Here is a 5,936-nt window from a genome sequence, read left to right as displayed (position 1 = left end):
GCATTATAAGTTGGATAAAAATCATACTAGCAGACAACAAGCCGAGCCAATTTGCATCATCAGTGAGACTACATGCTATAAGGGGAGTGTCCTCTACTTGGAATTACAGAGCCGTCAAATAAAAGATAAAGCATAAAATCGACATACGAAGTTCAATTTGAAAATTTTCCAAAACTGTCGGTATCAAAAGACAGATTAAGTTGAACTTCATCAAATGAGTCTTAAAAACTAAACTTGGGGCACTGGTTTTTAATCTATCTTGTGATTTGACATCAAACACCAAAATGGATATGAGTTTCTAAATTTCAATTCCGAAGGAACATGGAATCATTGTTTCATTAAGTGTAAGAAAACGTAGTATCATAAAATTAAATCGTGCTCTGAACCACGTAAAGGAATAATGTGCATAATCCAATATCAATTTATACATAAACATCAAGAACTCTAATGAATCGAAGAACAGTTACTTGGGAATGTGATATCTCAATCATGTTGAAAAATAATGTTGTAAATGACTAAGGAGCTATTTAATACTTGTTGACTGAGTCACACCTGAGTCTCAAGCTCTAACTGCAGCTGCCTCTAAATGAAACTATGTTGTTTGATTACGCATGCGACATGCGACCGACTGCTAACTGTTGAAAAATGACCATTTTACCCTTTTTTTTTTTTTTTGTGTGTGTGTGTTGAATAAAATGTATCTCTTTCATAAAATATCTTAATAAAATTGATGAATAATTATAAAAAATATACAAAATCCAAATTAAACATAAATAATTTCAAAGTTTATAAACAACAAATGTTACCAAAGTTATAAACTATGATACATTCAAGTTATTAGCACACAAATTGAACCAAATAGAAAAGAAAAGATTACATATATCTTCCACCCATATAAGTTCTATTTTAACTAACCGCCTCCAATTCCATCAACACCTTTTCTTAAAACTCCCTTGTGGTAAAAGAATACCAATTTGCTTGTCGCTCCTGATAAGAAATTGATCCCAACTTTTAATTCTCAATAAATGATATAAATAAAAAAATATACTAGAAATGAGTGGCATAAACAAGTAGATGGATACAATTTTAGTCCAAATATTTTGTTACTAACTACCAAGTACCGAGTGCATAGAGCTCCTGAGCTTTAATAACATACACAGTGAAGGAAAAGTTAAGAATCAGAGAAATAGATGAAGTCTTATTCAACCATAAAAGAAATAACTGATCAAAAGAATACATATAAGAAGAACAATTGATATCATATACATATCAATCTGAAAGATTCAGTGGTTTGCAATGGAAGCAGTGGAATGTTTTTTTTTTTTTTTTTTTTTTTTTTTTACATATTTTCAAACTACAATTGTTCGTAACTACATCAAAAAAAATGCTTATCTTAAAATACGAAAAAAATAAAAAAAACGGAAATGGAGGAAAAAGGAAATCGGTTTTTCTTACCGCTAGAAGTAGTAGGACAACGGTGGAGAAGTGGTGGAGGAAGGCGTTGGAGAGGCAAATACTGGCAAAGGGTGGAGGAGTGTGGCGGAGCAGGGGAAGGCTTGGCTGAGGAAATTACGATGCGATGCTTGTTCGACAACGAAGACATGGGCGTTAGATATTAGGGTCATAAAATGAATACACCTCTTATTTAATCGGTCATCATCTTTTTTTGGGAGGACTCGTTAATAGGTATGTGGACAAGGGGTAAGAGGGTAAACATGTTGATATCAAACGTTTTTATTGGACCAAGTTAGAGATGACCTCTTACAACCTCTTACTTGCCTAGTAAGAAGTAAATCAAATAAGCCCTAACTACATATTATGATTCTTCCCCTTCACATAATGATGTTTAAGTGATTGATTCTGATGGACTGAATCACACATGCTATGATGTTGTTTATAGAGAGGATTAAAAATATAAAAGGAAGAAACATTATTTTCTCTTAAGAAACGTCCGTTTTCTTCTCAAACGTGTGTATTTATTGATCAGGTACACTTTATGAGAGTATTAAAACCACACAAAGTTGATCCCTTGTGGATAAATACCATGTCTATCATATTATATAAAACTAATCCTAGGGACATGATATGTCATTATGAAAAATGTTATGATACATAATATAATTAATAAAATCACTATCAAGATAAAATGATGGCCACATTAGCGGGTTATTTTCCTACAAGAGCCAGAGGGTGCATCCACATGTCCGCAAAAAGTATAAATATTATTACACTAATAACGATACATAATTAACATAAGAAGTGTCTGGATATTATCACGCCAAAAATATACATATTATTACGCTAAAGGTATACACAATATTTTTGGTTCTGCGTTGATTATATATCTTTAATTAACAGTGTAATAAATAAAATAGCATCCAAACAATTCTTATATTATATATTTATTTATCAAAGTGTACGAAAAGAAAATTATCAATACTAACGTCTTACATCACATATTATATATTTATTCATCAAAGTGTAGGTTAAAAATCAGTTTTTAGGCTATCGTAATTCGGTTAAATTCAAACCGGTTTATCAAGTTTTTACATGAGATATGGATATACATTATAAATAACCATTTGCGGTTTCGATAATCCGGGTTTTTAATACTTGGCTGGATTAGTCTATATAAATCTAATTTTAAAAAAATCAAATTTATTCCAACCAAAAGAAAATAGTTGTAATAAAACATTAGATTTAACACACGCATCTAATACCGTTATGGGCCACAACCAAACATTAGATTTAAGGAAATGGTGTCAAACACGTGCTTATGTTTTTTTATGTTGATATTTTTTGTTTTTTGTTTTTTTGTTTGTTTTCGTTTGCTGGTTCTAAAATCTTAAAACAATTTTCTTACGGAAACGAATAGAGATTTTTAACAAATTGTTTTTGCACTGCTTAGAAGATGTTGGTTTTGCAAACAAATACTATAAGAATTTAATAAACTAATATGTAGAGTGCTAACGAACTCAAATATCCAGAAACAAAAGAGTGAATGAACTAATATTTAAAATCAATGGCATAATCCATAAATCAAATTCAAGAGTTTAATAACTCATAACTAACCAAAGATAGTTTTAAAATACTTCAAAGTTAACAGTACAGAAAATGTGTGTAAAATACGGTCCCTACATAGTTTCAAAATACTTCAAAGTTAACAACACATAAAATGTCTCAATAATTCAAAATAGTGTTACGGTAATAGTATCACAAAAATATCATTGTTTTGTTTTAAGGAGTGATGTAGTAATCATTATATATCATCAAGTAGTTCAAAATAAACCACACAATCGATGGCCTTTAAAATGTCCTTGCTACTTCTTAATACAACTCCTAAATATTCAATCTAAACATAAATCATAATAAGTTAGACAATGAAATGTCTAGTGAAAATACCAAGATTGTTTTATTTTGAATATGTAATGATGCCAATCATTACACTCAAATCAATCCTCTGAAATCATTATGATATCAACAAAATACTATAAGACTTTAATAAACTAATACGTATATAGAGTGCTAACGTATATAGAGTGCTAACGACTCAAATATCCATAAGCAAAAGAATGTATGAACCCATATTTAAAATCAATGGCATAATATCCATAAATTAAATTAAGAGTTTAATAACTCATAACTCAAAAGCAAAGATGTAACAACCCAAATCCAATATCAAAGGCTTAATAACCCATAATGTATGACAAAAGGAATTAGTAATTCCATAATCCAAAACAAAAGATTAAATAATTTTTATTTTCAAATAAAATGTTCAATTTTTCAATAAACCAAAATAATAACTCATAATCTCAAATAAAAACTTTAATTTTTCAATAAACCAAAACACAATGAGTAATAATTCATAATCTTAAATAAAAGATTTAATTTTTCAATAAATCATAGCATAAAGAGTAATAACTCATTAACTTGAATAAAATGGTTAATTTTTCGATATATATATATATATATATATATATATATATATATATATATATATATAGGCTTAGATTATTTTGTTTTTACTAACTATTGTGTGCTAGAATGCACAGATCTGGACCAACGGATGGAATTAATCAATGGACATGATTTGAGAGTGGATGATATTACAATGGGATAACATGTACTATATAATCACACAAATTTTAGCAAAAGGGTATTTTGGACAATTAACTACATTTATAAAAGGAAATTTTTGGATTTTTAGGGATAATTAATTCTCCTAATTTTAAAAATCTGAATTTTTTTAATTGATTCAATTTTAATCTAACGTAATTTGTAAACATAACCGGTTTTATTCTGTCAGAATATTTTTTTTGTTAAAATGATGTTCTTTCAGATTTTTATTCTATTAGAATATTATTGAAGAATAACAAAATTCTTGAATCCGATGTTGAAAAATAACAACATTCTAATATATTCTTATACATCCGAACTTAAATACAAATTCATACATATTCTTACAGACAAAAAGTCTTATTCATTTTAATATAATTATACATATTCTAAAAGAATATCAACAAAAATGAATAAAATTCTTAAAAATAACAACATTCTTAAATTGTGAGTATGATCAAACTTTATTCATTCTTCAAGTTATTCCTATTAAGTCTTCAACGCATTTTTCCATCCATTCCTATCAAAAATACAACAAAAACTAATAATGGTTAAAAACATGTTACTTGCAATTAACTATCACTTTATATATTCTGGTAGAATACATAGAATATGACAAAATACATAGAATATATTCTGGCAGAATACATAGATTTTATTTGGCAGAATACATTCTGACAGAATACATAGAATACATTCAAAAGTATTGTATTTACTGCTAATATAATTTTAGATTCCAAATATACAATAACGAGGGACAATAGAAATTGAAATTCAAAATCACAAATTGAACCAAAATAATACATAGTCAAATTAATTACCTTTTTAAACAATTACATAAAACATGTGTTGCTAGTAATTCTGACAAAATGCATACCACAAGGTTAAATTCTTTAGATTCTCTTTCAGGCATTTCAACAAACACTTATTAGACATTATCATCAAACAAGCCAAATTTAGAACATTGAAAAAATGCAACAGTACAAGCATTTACACAAAAACCTTCTCTTTTTGACATTATATCAAACACTTGGATGACATGTTTATTATGATGATTGAAAAAATGCAACCATACAAGAAACATTCAAAAGCATTGATAACAGAAAAAATTGATTATTGATTCTCGTTCACTTCCAAAATCACAATTAGTAGATAGAAAAATTGAGTGTAATTAATGCTAAAAGGATAAAATACTTCATGATTCTTGTTTGGATTCCAAAATGGATGAGTAGATAAAAGAATGGAGCTTAATCGATGATTGTTACTAACCTTAATCACGAACACAAAACCCTTGGCTGATTTCAGCAACATTAAAAGAAATCGATGGATTTTAAAGATATGATATCTATTCTCTCTCGCCATGTCTACCTGCTCGTCATTCCTATCGATTTCAACAAAAGAAATCAAAAATTTCATACCATGGATCGATTATAGATTGGTCCAGGTGTTTACCAAGATCGAAAAAGGAAGAACACAAAACCCTAGGATGAAGGATTTATGGCTTGGGTGGAAGTCGGCGTTTTTATGGTGATGATGACGAACGATGGTTTTAAGGGTTTATAAACTAGTTATTTTGATTAAATGCTATTAAAGGGAAATTGACCCATTATTTTAGGGATTATAAATTTGAAATATAATTAATTGTACATACATAATGATTAAACTACCCTTTATTATTTAATTTATGATTTCTTTTTTTCTAAATTCTGATTGGTCAATTTATGCACACAATATTTGCTAGAAACATTTGAACCTAGTTCTCTCTCTGTATATATATATATATATATATATATATATATATATATATATATATATAGGTG

The 5,936-nt window shown here is 28.2% G+C and overlaps 1 long non-coding RNA gene across 1 annotated transcript; it reads right to left on the bottom strand.

Moving 5' to 3' along the window:
- Positions 1-750: 750 nt before the first annotated feature.
- On the bottom strand, positions 751-1,923 carry LOC145158381 (uncharacterized). Its single transcript, XR_013737262.1, has 2 exons — positions 1,456-1,923; positions 751-987 (listed from the first exon to the last, which is right to left on the bottom strand). It is a non-coding gene; the product is annotated as an uncharacterized LOC145158381 (long non-coding RNA).
- Between the last annotated feature and the right edge of the window lie 4,013 nt (positions 1,924-5,936).

The sequence above is a fragment of the Lactuca virosa genome, chromosome 1 (genome assembly GCF_052849685.1).
Source record: "Lactuca virosa cultivar CGN04683 chromosome 1, Lactuca_virosa_CGN04683_v6, whole genome shotgun sequence".
NCBI classification, from domain to species: Eukaryota; Viridiplantae; Streptophyta; class Magnoliopsida; order Asterales; family Asteraceae; genus Lactuca; species Lactuca virosa.
The sequence above is the reverse complement of the archived record's forward strand: the minus strand, read 5'-3'. Positions and strand labels throughout refer to the sequence as shown.